General features: G+C 32.8%; 1 protein-coding gene across 4 annotated transcripts in view; it reads right to left on the reverse strand.

Moving 5' to 3' along the window:
- The window catches only part of LOC140434852 (5-hydroxytryptamine receptor 1-like), a 1,076,278-nt gene that overhangs the window by 589,900 nt on the left and 463,261 nt on the right, over nt 1-23,117 (reverse strand). The gene's annotated exons all lie outside the window — the stretch shown is intronic.

Below are 23,117 nucleotides of genomic sequence, written 5' to 3' on the forward strand. Positions count from 1 at the left end.
TAAGTGCTGAGTGGTGACATAAATCACGTCTAGAGGCTGCAATTGATGCGTGATATGTGGAGGAAAGCACAAGCTTTCTCTATGACGTCAATATTTTTTGTGTGGGTCGTATGTCCGTCCAACAGTTAAAGAACAGAATGTTCTTTGGAGGGTTTTGAAGAAAACTGAATAAAATGACTAAACCAATTAAAAAAAATTTCTTTTTGTATCCATCCTGACGAATGATAGAAAGCTTTACTGCCAGGTGGAGCAGTGAATGACGGTAGGGTATTTTGATATGAAGGCGGACTGCATAAATACACCAGAAGTACTCATGTAAATTTCCACAATAACAAGAACACCACGTTCAGCTGAAGATATACACCCAACTTGCCTTTTCCTACGCAATGATAAACATTTTGATCGTCTCTTTAGCACAGTCATTACACCCGTTTGGTCAACGTTGTAAATCCGTTCAGTTAATATTTTATATTTTTCAAGCACGTCAATAAGCAAGGCAAAATAATTTATTACGGCAGGCCTATTAAAACCCATGGCTGTAGCTAGAGACATTGGCTCAGGGGTACGAAGTTTAACAGTTGGATTTTTTTTTTAGAAAGCTGTATAACCAAGCTTTACCGGCCATTTTTGTCTCCTTCTAGTCGTTCCGGTAATGGTAAACGCCACATTATACTTCATGTTGGAAATGATGAGGGTTTTATTCCTGACGCTAGTTTAATTTTTTCGTCCACAAAGAATACAGGTGATTACCATGGTCCATGCTCGTGTCCCTTAATGTGACAAATCTTTTCCCCAATGTGTGCATTGCTCTTCGCATATTCTGTTGCCCACCAGAATCCGTTGCTCAGGCCGAGAGATCATTTAGTGTTTTGAGCCGAATTAAGAATTGTTTAAGATCTACTCTGGGTCAACAACGATTATCTGATTTGGGACTGTTAAGCATAGAGTCGAAACTTGCAAAAACTCTTGATTTCGACCACGTGATCCAAAACTTTGCGGATATGAAAGCAAGAAAAGTTATGTTGTAACTAACAGTTCTATTGTAAATAATTAAAAACAAAGTTTAATTGTTAAAACTGTTTTAATTTGCTTCCTTTCTGTGTCAATAGCATGAGTGTTCACTATTACATAATATCCCAGTTTATGAGTTATCCGATTTTTGTGAATTTTCGTTCAACTGGGTTTGGGGGGGGGGCCGGCCGGGTCTCATCCCCGGGGCCCGGTCTGGCTCTGGGCGGCCCTGACCATGGAAATATGGATGCAAATATTTTTGAAAAATAGTTTGAAGAAAATTTGTTAAAATAATTGGAGCGACCATCCATAATAGTGTTGGATAATGCATCCTACCACTTAAGAGTAGAAGAACGATTTCCTTCTAGCAGCTGGACAAAAAAAGAAATAGAGTTGTGTTGGACAGAAAAGAAATTTTATCACAGTGACATATTTTTAAAAGTCGATATACTTTAAATGTGTGAAGAGCACAAAATTAAAAAGAAATTTGCCACTACCATTGCCACTATAATGCAATTGAGTTGGTTTGGGATATAGCCAAAAATATTTATGATAAACATGCATACAAAACAACAGACGACGCTAGCGTTCTAAGTTTATGGAAAGAATCGCTAGAACAAATAAAGGCAGAACATTGGCAAAATTGTATTAGACATACGAAAGACATAATCGTTCAGTCTTTTCAAACCGAGCGAGTTATAGATGAGGTCCGGCCTCTAATTATTCGGATCGACAATTCAGATAGTGAATCTTTGAATAGTGAAATATCAGACAGTGCATAGGACAAATCGTTTGCTAAGAGAAGTAACAAAAAAATATTTTGGGAAATCAATTCGGACTTTGTGGTGTATTTTAGTTAAACGATAAAATACCTTCGGTCTAATTACTGGAATGCATACTCTTAATAACTTTGGCATTAATTACTGGACTACACCTGTTTAAACCTTTTGTTTTGCTGAGAACTCAGAAGTGATTTAGTGCCAATTTGTTTCAAGGTTATATTTATTATAGTGTCTGTAGAAAGTAAATTCGGATGTATTTTATTCAAATTTGGACATACCAGCAACTTGTCAAGTATTTTCCAATTTTACTGCATGCAAAACCATTCCTATAATTTTCACTCTACGCAAAATAGAGACTTATAGAGACCTTGATGAACATTTGATGTAGACAAATAATTTGGAGTATTCGAAATATTGCGTCCCACTTCTTTTAACACGCCATGTATATACATGTTATATTCATTTTAATTGCCTTTGATACAATAAAATCCTAAATTATTACCAAGCATAAAATACAGGAAATTAAATATTTTTACTTTTCAAGCGATCGGAATTAAATATTAGTTATTAAATATTAGAAAACAGGGCCCCACTGTTTGAAGCCCACTGATCATATCTTAATCGCATATTGGCCGTCATCGGGTAAAAGGACTTTACAGGGGCTGTTTCAAAGTACCCAAAAGAAAACCGAATGCACCACCACCAACAAAAAGTAGAAATATACAAAGCTCGCAAGCAATCAAAAACGTGATCTATGCACAGGTAACAAAAGAACTCAAGAACAAAATGTTGCTCAAAACATCGCAATATACACCGAAACCGTGGCATTTGTGCAAAACTTGCATGTTTGAAAGGATGCCTATTATGGACTCTCTGGGTAGTTTAGGTCAGCAATGCGAGTACATCAGTCGGCTGATCTTCGAATCGGGTCATGAAACTCAATTAGGAAAACTTCAGGGGGAAAACTAAACAGGTAATTAAAACAATTAAAAATTAATACTAAAATCGATTTTACTACCAAAAAAAATTCAATTCTTTTGTAAATCAATGAACTGTTATTATTTGATCAGTAATGAAAAAATAACATAATATATAATGACCTCCGCTTAGTAGTAGTAAATAGTATAGACTCTATATTGGTTGATTAAAATCGGCTTTTAATTTTAAATTTTGTTTAGCATTTTCTTGTAAAAATAATGTCTAAATTATGGTTTAAAAATGGATTTATCGATGTTTTACTTTATATTGCAGGTAACATTTTCTTATTGTACTGGCATACAAAACTAAACGACGATCGTAAAGAAGAAGAATAGGAATACATTAACCTAGATTTTTAAATTCTCCTGTTCCGCTGTATATACAAGGTTTATTTTATGACTGGTACTTGCGATAAATTTTAATGCCAAACTTGTTTTATGTGGCGTGGTGTGTGCAAGAATGTGTAAGGTATGATTTTATTTAGTAAGCAATAATAAAAATGGGAAACCCGCCAAGCTGATTAAAAACTTTGGATTTTTATTGACAATGATCATTTAGATCACTACAATTAATCATATTATTATTTCTACCTTGGAAATTAAAGAGCTTTTTAACAAAACTGCATAAATCCATTTCCGGCTAAAATACATTTTTTGTTGAATTTCGGGAGTTTGGTCTGCCTTAGATCTTGTCTCATGTGTTAAAAGTTAATATTTCCCATTTAAAGTGAGACTAACAATCACGTTTCTTCCACAAAACTTAATTAATCCACTCAGAAACCTTTACCCCATGTTCACTATTTTTTTATACAAAACTTAACACCTCTTTCTTTAGCTAACTATTAAAATTAGTCTCTGTTTTACAAAACTGCATAAATCCTCCGGCGTGCAGAACTATCCCTCTCCTATTCTTGTTTGGTTTTAAAGCATCCTTTAACTGTTGATTCGAGAAACAAAATATAATATTCGTTAGTTCTAAAACTACTCACGGGTCGCACTGACAGTGTGTAGCGTAGCCACTTCATGCAACGCTGTATGAGATTATCAGTACTTTTCCGTTCGATGAGACGGGATGTTGTGAATTCCTTGTATGTCAACGTTGTTTCTGTGTTTTGCATGTTATTTTGAGGTGGATACAGCTGCCAATTTATCGGTGGGATCTAAAAAAAGACGATCCACTAAAACAAGTAAGAGAGGGCGTTCAAAAATTATAAAGTACAACGACAGTGATCCTCACTAGTGTTTCTAAAACAGAAGACCAGACCTTGTGCCAATATTTCGAAAAATCTTCGTTGTACTACGGTATTCAACGATGATATAAAAAGTAATCGACAAGCAGTTTACATGGCAGAGGGTAAAGAGAAACAAGATCTTGTTTTGATGAAATATATCTCTGCTTTCGAGCCCCAAAGAAGAAGGGGAAATGGTGCTCCTGTCTTTGTAACTCGCACAAGAACGGTTTCTGTGATTTTTTTTCTCAATAGTCAGAAACAGAAACGCATGATTCCTGTCTGTAAAACGTTTTTTGCTTTCTCAATGGGTGTACCTGCCTCTCGACTACTGCGGATTGGACAGGTCGTCAATCAAGGTCTGCTGCCCAAAGAAAATAGAGGTGGTTATCGACGAAAAGCTTTTTTCAAACCCAAAAAGGAAGCAGTCCATCAATTTCTTGGTAAACTAAATTGTGTCGCATCTCATTATGGTAGATGAAAAAGTAAGACAGTTTACCTTTCAGCAGAGTTAAGTGAAAATAAATTATATAAAATGTTTAAGGACGCTTACCCTGCCGATTTTCATGCGAGCTATTCATGTTTTCACCGTACTTTTGTAACCGATTTTAACATTGGATTTTTCTCTCCAGCTACAGACGCATGCGCTACGTGCACTCGTCTTAAATATCTTATTCAACAAAACGCTCGCGGCTTAGTTAAAAGAATTAGTCCAATTACTGAAGCTCGTATTCACAAGCTAAGAGCGGATGCGTTTTACAAACTAATGAAGAAAGTTTCCAGTGATACTTATAGTTTTGTTTTTGATTTGCGATAAGTGCACCCACTCTCTAAAACTCCAATCGGTGATGCCTTTTATACCGACAAATTGCATTCTATGCATTTTGCTGTGTGCCTATTGATTCAAAGGCACCAACATTTTATACATGGAATGAAACGCAGGGAAGCAGATGAGCAAATGAAATCGGATCTACACTCATCCATCACTTAAGACGCCAAGATCTTTCGTCTTTTTCTGCAGTATTGTTATTTTGTGATGGTTGCGCTGGCAAAAATAAAAATGCTCATACTGTTCATATTTTGTGCCATTGGCTTAAAAAGAGGCTCCAGAGAATTTACAGAAAGTTCATGTAACCTTTTCGACTCGTGGCTACAGTTTTCTTTCAACTTAACGAGCTTTTGGCCGTGTGGAGAAGCGCTTGAAAATAAGTGATAGCATCATCTCAAGCAAAAAGTATGTATGTAAGGCTCTGTACATAAACTGGGACAAGACTGAGTGATATACGATATCAAAAGCCTTGAAATGATTTATCAAAAAATAAAAGGAATCAGCCAAACCAAACGCCTTATGAGTAAGAAAATCAAAACAAGGGTCCGGCATACTTAAGACAGGTTCTTTAGTGGAACAGAAACTTTTAGAAGCATTGTAAAAAAACTGATTTTCTTCAGGCTCTTCGCCAAATCCCTCTATCTTATTCTGTGATTGAAGAAAGAAAAAATGTTCTTTACTCATTGCAAACCCACTTTGGACAAAATTGGAAAAAAATCCCCGATCTTCATTGGTATATTAATGCTCTTCAACACAAAGTTACTAGTGATCCAGAAACCCACAACTACCATGATGGCGAGCGTGATTACTTGGAGGATGATCCAAAAAATGTCCACATCTAAATTTTTTGTAGGTACTCCTCATTTTGTTTTGTTTTAGTGGGTACCGTTTAATATTTTTTATTTCTAAGATATTGTTAGTTTGACAAAAGTTAATATCTCCCATCTTTTTTTACAAAACGCGATATCTCCAACAGACACGTGGCTATATTTTGTTAATGCAAATCAATAAAAATAATGTTAATTAACGTTTTATTTCTCTAAATCTAACCTCAATTGATTACGTTCTCTGAAATTTTGAAAATTTTAGTACGCAGCTGCAGCACGTTTTTGCAGAAAATTTTTGAAAAATGGATTTATACATTTTTGTAAAAAAGCTCCTCAATTGGTCTCAAAATATATTTCATTATTAAATTAAACAAAAAACACCAAAAAAATTGTTTATTTATTAATGTTGTGTATTTTGAGAACGACTTCTGAACTGTAAATCGAAACCTCAAATATACTTAGTAAAAAAGTAAAATCTCAATTATATAGTATGGTATTTTTATCCTACACATACATGTTAAAAGACATAATATATACAAAGAAAATAAAAATACTATACATAAAATGATTATTGAAAAACCGAAAACGATAGGCAATAAATTCAACAACATTCAAAACAACAAACACATTGAGAATTTTATCTAAAACTGAACCTAACAATGAACCAGAAAAACAAAGAATACTTTGGTAATGCAAACATTTTTATTTAGGTGAAACATGAAGACCATTAAACGAATAAGTGAACATTATTCTTATATCAAAACAGAGGATAAGATAGATCTTATAGTATTAAAAGAAACAGATGGTAAAAAGAAAAAATCAAAGAAGCGGCTCTAATTATGGTGAATCACGTCACAAATTCGTCGGTAGGATCTCAGTAGGATCTGGTTACCTATTTTAACCCTTAAACAACGACGTTCAATTTTGTTACGTAAAGTACTACGTGGTATCTTTTAGGGGCCCCATCATTTTTTATGGAAACGTGTAATTTTTAAAGTATATGTATCTATATTTTAAGGAAGAAATAAATTAAAAACTTATTAACTTTATTAAAATAAAAAAAATTAAACAATCAAAATTCTAATGATTAAAATATGACAATTAATTATTATCTTCAGTAAAATGTGGACTATAGTTGACAGGTACGTTTGACACTGATTTTATAGTTTAAACAGATACATTTTTTGCAGTTAGCACATTTAGAGTTCACTTTTCTATCAAGTGAACGAGGACAAAATTTGCCCTTCCTCATTTCTTTTGATTTATTGTGTCAGCTTGATTTTCTTACCCTGGAGTATTTATTTCTCATGTAACTATTGCTTTATTGCCGCTAGGTTTTCTCTTTGTAACTACCAGGCTCCGTTGCATGTTGGATATAGCTAGCTGGTTGCTTAGTGTTTGAAGAAATCGTTTCCTTGGTAAGAAACCTGAATTTTTAGCTACATATACGACAAAACTGTTTAGAGCAGTAATATTAAGAAGGATAATAACAAGTCGATAAAGAAAGAGAGCCAGAGAGAAGTGCGTCGAGCAGACATATATTAACTAATCATTTTACTGGCATTATCAACTGCTACTTTGGTGAAATTGAATAACAGTATTATTTCTGGTTTTCTATCTTTTTCATCAGAAACAGACTTATCCTAATGTTACGTAAACAGGACATGGACCAGTTTTTTTCTCTTTGCTACATAAGTTATCATGGCAACTTTTTCCGAAAAGGCAAATTCAGACGAGAAAGCAGCTCGGTTTCTAAAACTGTTTAGTTTCATTGGAGTATTTGTTGTTTTTGCAAACAGTTCAAAGCAGGGTTCTAGATAAAATTTGGCCAAGGCTAGGAACGTAAAGAATTTATCTGTAGAAACTTCTCGACCAGTGCCATATAAAATAGATGCTAAAGCTACTAGTACAAAATCTTGATATTTTTTTCATGTTGCGCTCCTGGCTGCTTGCCTGTGTAAATTCGCAAATTATGCAAGTATGTTGTTTCTACGTCTACTAGTGCCCAAATCTTAACACCATACTTTACAGACTTTGAGTTCATGTGTTATTTAAATGGACACTTTCCTCTAAAAACTACCAGCTGTTCATTCACAGTTACTTGTTCATGGGGACCAAATACCTGTTTACAATTTTTACAAAGAGTTACCATATATCTCTAAATGCAGCCAACTTGTCTGTTACACGCCTTTCTGGTCTTGTCAATTTATCATCAAATTGAATAAAATTGTTAACCTAAATAAATCTGTCTCGAGGCATTGATGCTGTGAATATGTTACGATGAATTGATTAATCTGTACTCCACAGTTCTGCAACGCAAATCGTATAATTCAAAATAAGGTTTATAAACATTCCATTTAGTTAAAACAACTCAATTTCAGCTTTAGGTGAACATTATCTTCAGACAGGTCATAAAATTGATTTTGAAACTCCATAACCATAGCCTTCATCCGCTACTATAAACCAAGAATTATCCAAGAAGCCACAGAAATTGAAAAAAAGCCAAATTGTCTCAATAAAAGAGATGACGGCATACGGTTACCTTCGACTTGGAGACATCTCATAAAAAAAATGCCGTCCACGCCACCCGTCAAATAAAATCCTACTGTCAGATATGGTTGCGCCAACCCCCGCGCCAATAACCATATGGCCACCATGCCAACCTCTACCCAAGCCACGTCACTATCGACGGTACCAATGACCTGTTTTCTATTTCCAGCAACAGTAATGCATTGATTATTTATAAGTGTAGTAGTGTCTGGGGACTAGAAGACTAAGACCTCGAAAGCCCTGAAGAAGACATCGAAAAGGATGTCGGAAGCTCGGCGAAATGACAATCGACGCGGTTCAACCCGGAAAACTGTTGAGTTTATTATTAATTCCTGAAATAGTATTAATCTTAGCTCTACATGTACAATTACCATATGGTCTTTTGCTGTGCTAAGTTTGAGTTAATTTTTAAACTGTATTTAGTTCCAATTAATTTTTTATACAACGTAATCTTATAACGTCCATTGTCGTAAGCTTCTTTACATATTTAATATGATTTACTGCTACAGATCTTTTAGAAGTAACACACTTATAATAACTTTTCTATGGATGTTTGGTTTCTCATATTGTACTTTTTAGATGAACTGATGATGTTTTCTGATTAGAAAGCGAAACGTCTTCAATAAATAGATAAAGTAGCCACCTTCTTTGTGTTTTTTTTTTCTCCACTTTGACCGAAAAACCCACCACTCTTCGAGTGTTCCTTAATGTATATTGGATTGACGGTCGTACTCATTTTCTCGATATATATATATATATATATATATATATATATATATATATATATATATATATATATATATATATATATATATATATATATATATATATATATATATATATATATATATATATATATAGTGACAATTGGGGTTTATAGAAAATAATTTATAAGTTATATACTACATAATATTAGATATAAAAAAGTATTTGATTATTTTAAATAAGTTATATACTAGAGAATTTTATAAAAATATATTTATGTGAGGGCATTTTAAGAAATTAGCATATAATAATTGTAAAAAGTTGTATTTTAGTAGTTATGATTTTGTAGATATATTAAAGTGAGCCATGTGACTAGGCAACACACTATACGTACTCTCCAAGTGTCATTTTAAGAATTTTTACGAATATAAGTGGGGTTATAGTTGTTTAAAATGTGTAGTTTATTAAATTAGAATGTTAAGTTACTAATTTAATTATATATTCTGATCTGAAAAGCCTAAATGTCAACAAAATTATTAATAGAAAAGAATGGAATTCTCTGGATCACCGGAGATGGCCATGTTTGCGAAATGGTTTGTTCCAGAAAATTCAGACATGTATTTAATAGAACAAATTGGAACATGATCTCTTACCAGATGGTTCTAGAATATCCAAAAAGATATAAATACCCGTGATTTGGATTCAAGATGGCAGTTTTTAGTCAGAAGTCAGGCCAGTTCATTATGAAAGTTAGTAGACACATTTAGTTAGTGAAGTACCTAAATTGTTCAGAATTTTCAAGAAGTCAGTCAGAAAAGTTTAGTAAGAAATATGAAAGTTAGTTGGAGTCAGTGAATCAAGTACAAATAGTCCAATTGTTTAATATAGTGAGTTAAATGAAGATTAAAAATTATGCATATAATTTAATGCACATTTATAATTATACACAAATAATTATTGGAGATTAAAAAAGGTATATTGGAAGAAATTAAATTATATTATGGTTGGAGATTAGTATAAATCAACTTATAATAATTGGATATTGGTATATTGAAAAGAAGAATAAATATAAATGCTGTTCGCTGGTTTGCTTGGTGGTGTATAAATGCTGGTGAAGAAAAATATATCTTAAATTGGTAGAAGCTGATAATTGGAAAAAGAAATTTCACAAAAACAAGGATAACCGAAGTACGAAGACATTCAGTGGTGATTAGAATATATATAGTGGAAAACAGTTCATTTAGGCATTCAGTGAAAGAAAGGTACAAAATTTTGTTAATATAATTTAGTTAGTGTTATAACAATTTCAATTTTGAAGATAGTTTGTTTAAATTTAACATTGTCTATAGAATTTAATTAGTTTTATAAGAACATCAATTTAAAGATAGTTTATTTTAAATTTACATTGGCTAGGTTAGATATATATGTGTGTTTCACAATAGTTATAATAAAGATAATTTAAAAAAGTACTTACAAACTAATTCTTTGAGAACCGCGATAAAAACCCTATATATTATATTATTAAAAATACTCATTGCTCATCATTCAAACAAAAAACACATCATAACAATATATATATATATATATATATATATATATATATATATATATATATAAATATATATACCACTATTTTGACGACGTTTCCGCCAGGTCGCACTTGCCATTCTCAAGTCAGGTAGTAATGCTTCTTGTTGATGCTTGAAGTAAACTGTTTACTTATTTGATCTTACATATAAAAAGCGATACCACTTTAGCGTACGTTCTTTACTTTTACTCTGAACTTTATTTGCTAGTTGCCGGTTATAATATAAAAATGCATAGATGCTTATTTAAGACTATCCAGATTATATTTTGTTTCGAGATGGACGCCTTTCTAAGACGACTACTGATTTTTAGTTTCAAAAAACGTCTAAAAAAATTTACGTTTTAACCAATCTATAATTTAATCCATACAAGGTTTCACGTTACACTTTTACATCGTTTCATTTAACTTTTCTGATCTGTTTAACTATTATATATGATCAATAGTAAATTTTTATTATCTAATGGGCTGTGTTCAGTGAATTTATGAATATATTTATGCTTAAAGAATTCATTTAAAATCTTATGCTGGGTACAAACTTCTATAAGACTGGCTGCATTGTAATTCTTGATATTTTCACTGAATTATCCTACTAACTCATATTTTGATTTCTGTTGAGCTCAGCCATTAACCCACCCATAATGACTAACTGTTTTCTGTTTCTCATTTTATTTAAGAAAAGTGTTAAATTTTCGTAAAAGTCTTCCTTTTCAGTATCATTTTCAACGTCCGTTGTTAAATATATGCCTAGAATAATTTTGTGGCCTTGCCAGTCTACTTTCATGCTAATAATTCATTCATTAACCGATTCACAATTGCTTATATTATTTTAAAAATTTGCATTTTATACAATGGATACTCCTGCCCGTACACGTTTATCCCTGCTAACACTGCTTGAAAAGTGTAGACAACTATCTTTTCCCCCTTTTCCAGCCCCCTTTTTTTTGTTTCAAATAGCTGATATTTGATACTTAAGCCTTGCACATCCAACATCCTAAACTAATTTTCTTTATTCGTTGTCGGGATCATTTTATATGAGGTTTAGTTCTCTCCCTAGGCCAAGTATCAGGATTTTTTAAACTAAAAACTTTTAATGGATAACGAGTCGATAGCCCGTTGCTTTAACCCCCAACCTACAGGATCAGAATTTTTTTGTTAGGGTTTTTTTCCTCAGCCGATATGGTTCCAGTTTTTAGAGGACAGAAACTGCTACATAACTAACTACCATTGTATATATACTATACACTGAATGGTTTCGCGACAAAAGTTTTCGGGGATGTGAGAGTATGATTTGTGGGCAGAAGTTGAGTTCTCTTTCTAGATCACCCGACTTTTTTGTTGGAAGAGAACATTAAAAATCCTTCAAAATTGTTTATAAATAAATGAGTATAGTCACAATAAAGAATGGTAGTAAAAATAAAGATTTTAGAAAAATCAAAAGAGTTACATCAACCGAAGACCAAATAAAAAAACATTTATTAAGAAGGTTAGACATGTTTAACACCGAAATGATAATTATTCAATCCGAAGAATTTTAACGTGATAAATTCTAGACACATAAAGAGACATCTCAAGAGAAGTCAAGAATAAGAATATGTAAAGATTATTATGAAAACGACACAAGTTAGAAACAAATAATGAAGAAATGTAATTAGCTAAGCTGACCTACATTTGGTAAAATGTGTAGTAAATTTAGTTTTAACGAATTATTTTTGTAAAATATATTTTTATTGTTAATAAATAATTTTCTAATACTAAAGCTACTTTAAAACTAAATTATAAAATTAAACCTCTTATTAATATTTTACAAGTAATAAAATTTGATATTCATCATCAACTCGATAAGTTTTCAGATACACGTTAACTGAATTAAACCATTTTAAAAGTTCATAAAAGTGCATTAAACTTTTTATAGATTACGCCGTTGTCGCGTAAATGCAATTTTGCAGCGTCCTATGACAGCTCACATAGAACACTGTCTGAAACTTTCTCTTTGGAGAAATTTATGTCAACTCCTTAGTCCAACTTGTTAAAAGTTCTTTATCGATTAAAGGTAATTTTGCTGTTTGTGGTTAAGAACTCGATGGACACAGTTGTGGAAAGTGTAGGTAGAAAGTAGTATTCTAGATAGTTTAGAAAATAGTTTTAGAAAACTATTTACGGACGAGCAAATACATGAAATGTGTATACTACTTGACACAATAGATAAGCATGTTTTCTTTTAAAAGTAAGTGCAATATTGGGATCATTTATTTGGTTTTAATGATCTTTTTAAAAATATGCAAAATTAGTTGATCATTACCTTGAAAACATAATCCAACCGATTCATAGTAATCACGACATTCAACTTCACCAGACAGCACTAAATCTAGTATTTAATTTTCCAAATTAGAAGTAAACTTTTATAAAAATAAGAAGCAATACAGAATTTGATATTGACACTATCAGCTCAAGGTTGCCAACTCTACTGATACCTGATACTGATAATGATACTAACACCCAAGTTGTCGTTTAAAGCTCATCTAAAATAGCGCCAGAGTTTGGCAAAAGTAGCGATTCACACGGCTTGGAGTAGGTTAGTGTCTAAGGCTGATATCCCTTTTTGGCTAAAGTAACAGTGTATGAGTCGGTGATAAGATCAATTTTGACTTATGGGTCTCAGGTATGAGGTCTTTTTGAGTACGATCAGGTGGAAATAATCAGAAGATTTTATATAAAAAAAATGTTCTCTTGTCCAAGGTATTTTCCTAACTTTATGTTAGATTTGGAGACAGGTATTGCTAGAGTCAGCCTATATACAATGAATTTACATCAAAAATATGTTAAAAAAATACTAGGATATTCGAGTGATAGGTTGCCAAAATTTCTTTTGAAAGAAATGATAAGAGCAAGGTGTGGGTGGTGGAAAGATTGGATGAGCATGGGAGAAAAATTTTGAATTGAGGTAAGGTGTGAATGGGAATGGGGAGAAAGCTGGCCTAGTATGATTGAGAATATGATAGAAAAAAAAAGGAGAAGATACAGCGTCAGTCTGAGAATAGGGCACTCGAATCAAATTTTTGTGGACACTACAAAGAAGTGCGAGAAGAAGGAGTAAACATGCATTATCTACTGGAAATGGAAAATTTTGGGAACATTCGATGGCTCTTCAAATTAAGATGTGAAGTTCTATATTTGAATGATCGACCTGGCAGAAATGATGAAAGAAGGTTTTGCTCAATGTGTAACATGAAGGAAAGGGAAGATGTGATACATTTTTTGGGAAAATGTTCGGTGTTGTGACATATTAGGTTAAAGTGGTTGGGTAGACATGAACTTAGTAGATTGGAAGTAGTTACTATGATGAGACAGGGAAAGGCTGAGTTGTTATTGTAGGGAGGCATGAGCGTATAGGTATGAGTTAGTGAGCCTATTTAATTACTAAATATATTATTAGCATGGTGTTATTTCAATAGGATTAAAATATTAAAATTAGTATTAATAATTTGTTTGCGAATAGCTATTATCTTTTTATCTGTCTTGTCTATCTTGACTATCTTGTTATTATTATTATTATATCAACAGCTTTCACCCCCTCTAAGGGACACATTCAATAATTTTAAATGCAATATATACCTTACTGTTATACTTTGTTATTACTTTTTAGTCTAGTACGAAGTGCTACTTAGTAGGATATACACATTTAGTTTATTACTAACATTTATATGAATATTTACTTAATTTATTTTTTATTAATTTTAATGAACTTGTTAGGTGTAATGAGCCTTAGTGTAATTTTTTGTATATTAATTAGGGAATAATATTAGTTTGCCAACCCTCCTGATGGCATGTGCCAAGGAGAACAAATGTCACTAAAAGAGAAAATTTTATTTTTTTTAATGGGAAATAAAAAGACATTATTGATTGATTCATTGATGCAAAATTAGCAATATTTAAACAAAACCATTTTAAAAGCCGTTAAAAAAGACATAAGGATCCTTAGCACTAAATAAACAACTAATACCATAAAACAAAAAAAAAACCTAAAAGTTCTATAACAAAAGTTGAAGGCAGGAACGAGGAATATTTATAAGTTAAAAAATTAACAGAGATATGCCTTATTTGAACAACAGAAGGTGTTTAGACGATATTAATCAGACATCAAGCGCAGACAGCACAACTGTATTCAAGCTGGTCAAGATCGGACACAATGGAATTAGTTATGATAGCCCTATGTTCAGCAGTGGACTCAAAACGGCTAATTATAACGAACGATATCAATGTCACTTTTTCCGAACATTTTCCAACAATAATTATTTACCTGCAATATATGTACATTTATGCAATCATTTGACCGTCGACAAGTAAATATTGTATCGATAGCAAATGAATTAAGCTATAATTACGGTCATTAAGGTGAATTAAAAACCTATGGGTATTAAAATTTGAAAGTTTTTACTTTCAAAATTAAAATCTTTTTGTGAAAAAGTCATGCCATGATGACAGTAAAAATCTCCAGTTAGTGATTCCATATTTTCCATATTAAATTATAAGGGAAAAACCAGGAAAAAAACCTAATAATACTATCCCGACATGGTAAGTATTTGGTCATGCACTTAAAGCAGAAATAAAGAAGATTGCCAAAGGTCAACAAAACCGACTCCAAACCATACAAACAGGGAAGTTTTAGAAATGTTAGATAATCAAGAACTAGTCCGCAAGCTTAAACTTACCAAGCCTTTTGAACTTGTGTGATAGTGATATCACAAATATATAAATGTCAGTTAAAATTCAGGCAGTGAACCTAGCCATATCAGTTAAGTGCGCAACACTAATTATTAGATTATAAGGTAAACCATTGGGAATACCTAGGACAGTAAAGCAGCAGATTAGGTTAAATTTAAAATTCTGGGACTACCAGTCCCAGTTCCTTACAAAGCACGTTGGTTGTAAGCCCTATGTCATTTAATATTTTTACCGATCTTTCTTGTTATAATAGACTTAATTTCTGGGTAGAAAATTTTCATGTTGTGACTGGCTGTATGGCACTTGCCTATGCCATTAAAACAAAAAAAAATAGTAGACTTAACCTAAATATGTTTTTTCGCCCTTAACGCTATAGTGAGATTTGTGAGATTGACTGCCAGATATTTCTTTTGCTTAAAAGGGTGTTCCTTATGGTCTGATTTGTGTTGGTTTTAAACTCATTGCTATCCTACCTACTCTTCTTCTTATGATGCCTATCCGTTATGGATGTTGGACACTAACATGGCTATTTTTACTTTGTTGACTGCTGCCCTGAAAAGTCCGGTAGTGGTTAAGTTAAACCATTTTCGCAGGTTATGCAGCCAGGATATTCTCGTTCGTCCTGGACCTCCTTTCCCATGCACTTTACCTTGAAGTATGGTCCGAAGTAGGTTGTATCGTTGTTCATTGTGCATTATATGGTCCAGATATTGCTATATACCTAGTCTACTCCCATCTTATTTTCTTTCCCATTGTACATTTACATTATCCTGGATATTACAGATATCTCATATTTTATTACGGAGCACCGCTGCTCGAAATAGCACAATATTCTAAAAAGTACTTTCTCACTTGAAATTAATAATATGTGGCTTCCAAGATATTAACAAAATTTCAAATGCCTAAATCGTCTTAACTAATGCCTCTGTTAGTGTACATACTTCTGCATCATACATAAGTACAAAAATTACAACACGTCAAAGTAACGGTATTTTGCTTCTTCTTCTTCTTCGCGTGCCATATCAAAATTATCCGACGTTGGCGATCACTATTGCGAAGGCTTCTCGATCTTCTGCAATATGGAATGATTGTCCCGCATTTAATATCCGAGTCCATTCTCGAATGTTCCTTAACCAAGAAACCCGTTTCCTTCCTACACCTCTACGGCCCTCTATTTTGTCTTTAACGATCAGTTGTAATATTTTATATCGACTTTTCCTTACTATATGTCCCAGATAAGACATTTTTCGATGTTTAACAGTCTTTAGCAGTTCTCTATCTTTGTTGACGCTCCTTAGTACTTCTTTATTAGTTTTCCTTGCTGTCCAAAGTATCTTCAGCATTCGTCTATGAATCGTCTATTTCCAATGCTTTAATTTTGTTCATGATCGATACTTTTATCATCCACACTTGTACACTATACAAAAGTACGGACCAAACAACACTTAACCATTCTTTGTCTTAGTTCTAAACTGAGATAATTATTGCAAAGAAATTACTTCATTTTCATAAAAGTAGTTTTAGTCATTGCTATTCTACGTTTTATTTCTATGTCTGGATCTAGTTGGTCCGTTATCACAGTTCCCAAATATGTCATTTTGTGGACTTTTTCAACTTGGACTCCGTTTAATTGAAGCTTTGCATCGGAACGTGGGTCACGACGAAACACTAAGAATTTGGTTTTTGTTTGAGTTAATTTTTATGCCCATTTCCCCTCCTACCTCGTGAATACGATCAAGCATAATTTGGAGACCTTCAATATTATCTGACTGAATTACTGTATCGTCTGCATATCTAATCACATTAAGTAGTCCCCCGTTAATTTTTATTCCATATGGTTGTCTCTCAAGTGCATTTTTAAATAACTGGTCTGAGTAAACACTAAACAATGGTGGCGACAAAAGGCAACCTTGTCTGACTCCTCGTTGTATGGAGATTTCATCGGTGTAGTTATCTCCAATTTTTATGATATCAGTTTGATTCCAGTACAAATTTTTAATGACATGAATATTCTTGTCATCTATTTCGATATTTATGATTATTTCAATCTGTTATCAATTTATTTCTAGTTTTTCGGTTATAATCTAATATTAAGATTTAGTTCATAAGTAGAGTCTAGTAAATAGAGGTAAAGTAAGGCTTGATGGCCCTAATCAGGGTCTTATAGGCGAATTTAAAGTATAGTAACTCATTAAAGTCTAGTAACCCAGCTTCACCAAACTTATTGCTTCTATAAGAATGTTTTTGCCTTGTTTCCTTTTTACCTTTCGGTCTTGTTCGGTATATCAGGTCTCTTGTATCAAGTATTGTAGGTTAGCGCTCCGTTTTTCAGATCTCCTGTGGTCTGGAGGACTTATACAATAGTTACACATATATAATAGGACACATAATTATCTAGTTCTGTAGTCTTATTCGGAAACTCCGAACTTAACTGCTAAAATTTTAAAAATGTAAAAATTGTAAATGACCCATTTTCTGTTAAGGAAGTCATTAATGCGATAAATGTTTTTTAAATTAAAAAAGATATTAGCACACTTAAGCCATATTTTATTTAAAATATGCTCATTATACTGACGATTTAATCAAAGGATCAGTCTACTTCTTCATTCTGGGAACAAAGCATTTGTCGAACGTCCCGTCAAACTTTGCTTCACTTTTTTAAGGTCATCTTCTTTATGGGAAAAAAGAAATATGTAATCAATGGCTAACGACAAATGACAATTATGATACTAATATGATATAATAATAGTAAAAAAGCACCAAAAAAGTCAAAAAGAGATAGAAATAAAGCCAAGAATGAGATGTGAAATAAAGTGATAATACCAGAAAGACATCAACGGTATAAAGAACTGAAAGGCTCAAGGACTGGGGAGTAGCCATAGATCTGGCTAAATATAGTCCTGACAAACTATTTTAGCTACTAACTTGGAAGGAATGAGCTATTCCCAGAACGAAAAATTGCACGTATTAGCAATATATTCAAGTATTAAGGCAATAGCAAGACGACTTTTAAAAGCCTTACCGTAACCAACTTAACCTGGATAATAATTTAATATCCACAAATCGACAGCTATCGTGAGCTATCGAGAAATTGTGAACCGATTATAAATCCAAACCTGGCTCTTTTCATTGGAATATACTGGATAAATCCAAGCCTACCTTTGTATACTAGTAGGCTTCCATCGATGCTTACATGTTTTTTAGGTGTCACTGCATCATGAAACTTGGCACATAATTTTTCGTACATTGGCCAAATTTTGTTCAGCTGAGGATTAGGATGTGTTGCGGCGTCGAAATTATCATTATTGCTAAAATAAAGGTTTTGGTTTATTGCTTCAAAACGTTTATTACTTAAACACTTTAAGAAGTGGCTTCTTAGACCAATACTGTCGTATTTCAGGTTTCTTTTTATGCTTTGTAAAATAATAAGGCCCAAAAAACTCCTAGTTCCGCCGAAGTTATCGGATACCAACTACTGTCCCCATTGTTTTGATCCGCATATCGGTAAGTTCCTTCTACAATGAAATTTATTAGGACATCATCCAAGACATCTTAAGAAAATTGCAATATATTCCAGTCGGTAACAGTAAAATTTATACTCGAAACAGCAGTAAAAGAAAAATATAGAGGTGCAGGAGCATTTGGCTGTAATTTGCACAATGTTCGTATCATAGTCATACGCACAGTATCATCCGAAGTCGAAGAATTTTCTGAAGAAAGGTCCTTACTTGTATCTGAACCACTTTTGTTCCTTTTAGTTTAGGTATCAGATACATCTAATCTTAATAAATACTCATCACTACTCATTTTGCAGACGATAAAAGAAATAAAAAACAATAAAAATAACTAACGCACTGCAAGAGACTAATAAATAAGCCACTTATATCTGCCTTCCAAATGCACTAAACTTGACTTACCTTGGCCTTGACTAAATATTCCAACCGGCGGTCGATCGTAGGAAGTTTAAAATTAGAATCGAGAAAACCAGTGGGGGAACCATTATTTAGCCCTAGACGAGTTAAAACGTGTAGGCGCATTGTATATCATACAAATATGTTACGGGTTAACTCGGTTATGCGAAAATAGAAACGTAGTTTAATACCGAGTTAACACGGGTGAGTATGTTAAGCGGTCAAGGGAATATACTGATCCCAACTCGAAACAAGGACTACGTGAGTATCCTGAGGAAAATACCAGTAAACTGATTAAAAGATTAGTTCTTATTTTTAGTTGTTACTCAAATATTAAACGCCCACTATGGATTTTGTTTTGAACCAAATTTAGGTGTAAATTATATCATTGTTTTAAACTATATTAAAGCAAATATAATTAATGCTTTCAAAGTGAACTTAAAAATCACTTATATAATGTGGTTGTGTTCGTGAAAAGAAATGTATAGTTAACTTGGCAAGTTGATCATTCAGATTAAGTCATGTATCTATTGTGATTTTATTTTAATAGATTCTGCAAAACATATTGAATTATTAAAAATTTGCTACATACTGTAAAAAGTTTTAAAATGATGGTAAAAGTTCTTGATATTTGTCTAGTAAAATCTGTTGGAGCTCCACTAAATCAGTGGGATATTTACAAGTGTACTTGCAAAGTTCAAACAAGTTTTAAAGTAAAGAGACGATTCAAACATCTGGACTCTTGACTTTTCGTGAATAAACCGCTTTGGTTTCAGTTTATTTTCACTGCATCGACATCGTTTATCGAGTGCATCTATATACGCTGACTATGTATGTCATATATGTATATATATATATACATATATATATATATATATATATATATATATATACATATATATACATAATTATATATACATATTTCTAAAGTATTCAACTAGTGAATTCAGAGGTTTAATCGGTCATTCATGTTGGCAAATAAAAAAAGAAGTTAACTACTTCATAATTTATCGAAGACGTTTTGCTTTATATTTCTAAAGCTTCATCAGTTCTCTAAAATATAACAGATGACATAGAGTTTTTAAGAAATACAGATGTTTATAGTTCATAACTTACAACTCAATATGTAGTATATTATCGATGTTATTATATATCTACTGTAAACTTTACTCATTATTTCAAACTAACTTAACAAAAAAAAAACACACACAAACTCTGCAGCAAATAATGTTCATATTCGTAGATACGAAGATTTAAACATTTTTAAACGAACGTTTGGCTTCATTTAGATGGTTCTCCACTGAAGGCAAACAAAGCAAACAAATTTATTGAAATCTATGCAAACAACGTGACGCGATAGCGAAAATTTTTTAAGGGCCACATGTCACCAAATTCCAAGGTTTGAGACAATTATGTACTTCTACAGGGGTCATTGCATGATTAGTTGGACGGGTGGATTTGTATGGCGGAAATATTTAATATATTATTTTTAATTTATGTTTTAATGAAACTTGGAAATAGGGGATGATTGTGTTATTATTTTGAATGGAAAATAAGCCAAATTTTAACTGAAGAATAGGTGTTAAATAATCATATGGATTCCCTCCCACATTGGTATTATGGGTAACGACAACGCCGATCGCTTTGCCAAAGAAGCTGCTATATCCAATTGTACACCACATAATATACAAATTGCCAGTTACCTAAAAACTAGTATAAAGAAACTCGTACGAAATTACTGGCAGAATCATTGGAAACAATCCACTACATTTTTACACCAAATAGATTAGACGATTGAGCGGTTCATTATCACTGGTATAACTAGAAATGAGATGGTTGTTGCTAGAAGATTACGTATCGGTCACACCAGATTTACACATGGTCACCTAATGAATTCTACACCTAAGCCAATCTGTCACTATTGCCAATCTCCACTAAGCGTTCTAAACATCCCTGTGGACCGCCCTCATTACAATAAATGACGCCAAGAACTGGACATGAAGAGCGACATCACAGATATATTATCGAACCAGAGTCAAGTCATCACAGCTATCCAGTTCCTGAAGCTAGAAAACTTACTAAATAATATATAACTATAGTATATTATAATATGTAATTGTACCTTATATATAATTGTATCCACGGTGCCTCGTGCTAATGGCCGAAGCTGTCGCAAGCACTTTAAAGTAAATAAAAAAAAAATGATTCATGTTATCTAAAAACTGTTATCGACAAGTAAATATGTGCTGCTATGGCGAATGTAGTACCACCGTGAAATTCATACTTGGGATTGTACTACATTTTTGTTGATTATTGTAAATTAAATTGTTTGGATAATACCTTAGTGGGAATTGCATAACATGTTAATGATCAATCCATCGGCAAAAAATTTTATTTAAAATATGCGAACAGTTTTTGCGATCAGTGTTTATTATTGTTGTTATAGTATTATCTGTTAAATTTGTGTTTAATTGCTTTGTCTTAATAGTTTTTCTATTATTTTGTTAATTAGTTTTTATTTTTATTTTGAAGTAAGCCAAAATATTACGTTAACGTAACCTAATATTTCCCGTATATTCCATCAGTTTTTTGTAGAATAAAAATGGATATAAAAAGTGGTATAAGTTCACGACACCCACGTCATAGACCCGTCTCACAAGAAAAAAAAAGCAAATAATGTAGAGACAAAACAAATGATATGATAGATTAAAAAACACTACCTTCAACGAAAACTGCTAGTTGCTGTTCTTTTTAACAGTAGTATCGGAGGCAAAGTTGAACGTATTGTACGTGAGAAAAAACTAACAAATGGTTTTAAACCTCCAGCTGCAAATAAGTGCTGATAAAAAAAATCCTCCGCAGAACTGTACATTTATTTTTCTTTGAAAATTTATTACCTCGACAAGACTTTAATTAACGCCGGACATACAGTCGACAAAAGTTTGGCAAGATACAACAGTAACAAACGCACAACAAGCCTTTGTTGAAGTTTTATTGACAAGATTGCGATCGCTATCAGGAAAGGGCCAGCGTCTAACTGTTGCTCATACTGGCAGCATTACTTAGTTTTCTGCAAAATGGTGGTCTTTATATTAAAGAAAACTGGGGACTATCATGAAGACATAAACTGCATATGATTAGAGAAGTGGTTCGAGAACATTCTCTACCGTGCAGAAAGTAACTCTGTCATAGTATTGGATAATGCATCTGATCACAGCTGCCTTGCTAAACGCATTTCAACAATGATCGATAGAAAATCCAGCATGCAGAGCTGGCTACGAGAAAAATGTATTTTATTTACAGAGGATATGATATAGTCAAAGCAGAACTAAAGACAATAATCAAGGAGCATCGTAGTAGATTTCGTCAATATGCTATTAATTTAATGGCTAGATTTTATGGTATTACTGTTTTGAGACTTCTCGCTTACCATTGCAAGTTAAATACAATTGAATTAAAAACAAAAAGGGAAATCAAACGATTTCTACTTAGCGAAACCGAATTCAAATCTTAACCACTGTGTTTCCTAAAATTTGCGAAACAAACAGCTGGATGAATTACTCAGCAAGGGAATCTAAAATTGCATTCCACAAGCCGTTCATCCTAGTCAAAATTCGTAGTGAATTCAGTTTCTCGTACTTCCAACGCAGTAAATAACAAAACAGAATGACGGTATTAGATTTTTGCTTTGATACAGTGCAGCAACAACCGCTGATACGTATTTCGACCTTCTTAGGTCTCTTCAGAACGGTATAGTCACTGCTCTGAACCAAAACAAAAATCTCTCCCGTCCTAGACAATAGTTATTAAAATAACTATATACAGACGTAACTACGCCATCTAAAAACAAAAAGAGAAATCAAACGATTTCTACTTAGCGAAACCGAATTCAAATCTTAACCACTGTGTTTCCTAAAATTTGCGAAACAAACAGCTGGATGAATAATTACTCGCCAAGGGAATCTAAAATTGCATTCCACAAGCCG

This window comes from Diabrotica undecimpunctata, chromosome 2 (genome assembly GCF_040954645.1).
Source record: "Diabrotica undecimpunctata isolate CICGRU chromosome 2, icDiaUnde3, whole genome shotgun sequence".
NCBI lineage: Eukaryota > Metazoa > Arthropoda > Insecta > Coleoptera > Chrysomelidae > Diabrotica > Diabrotica undecimpunctata.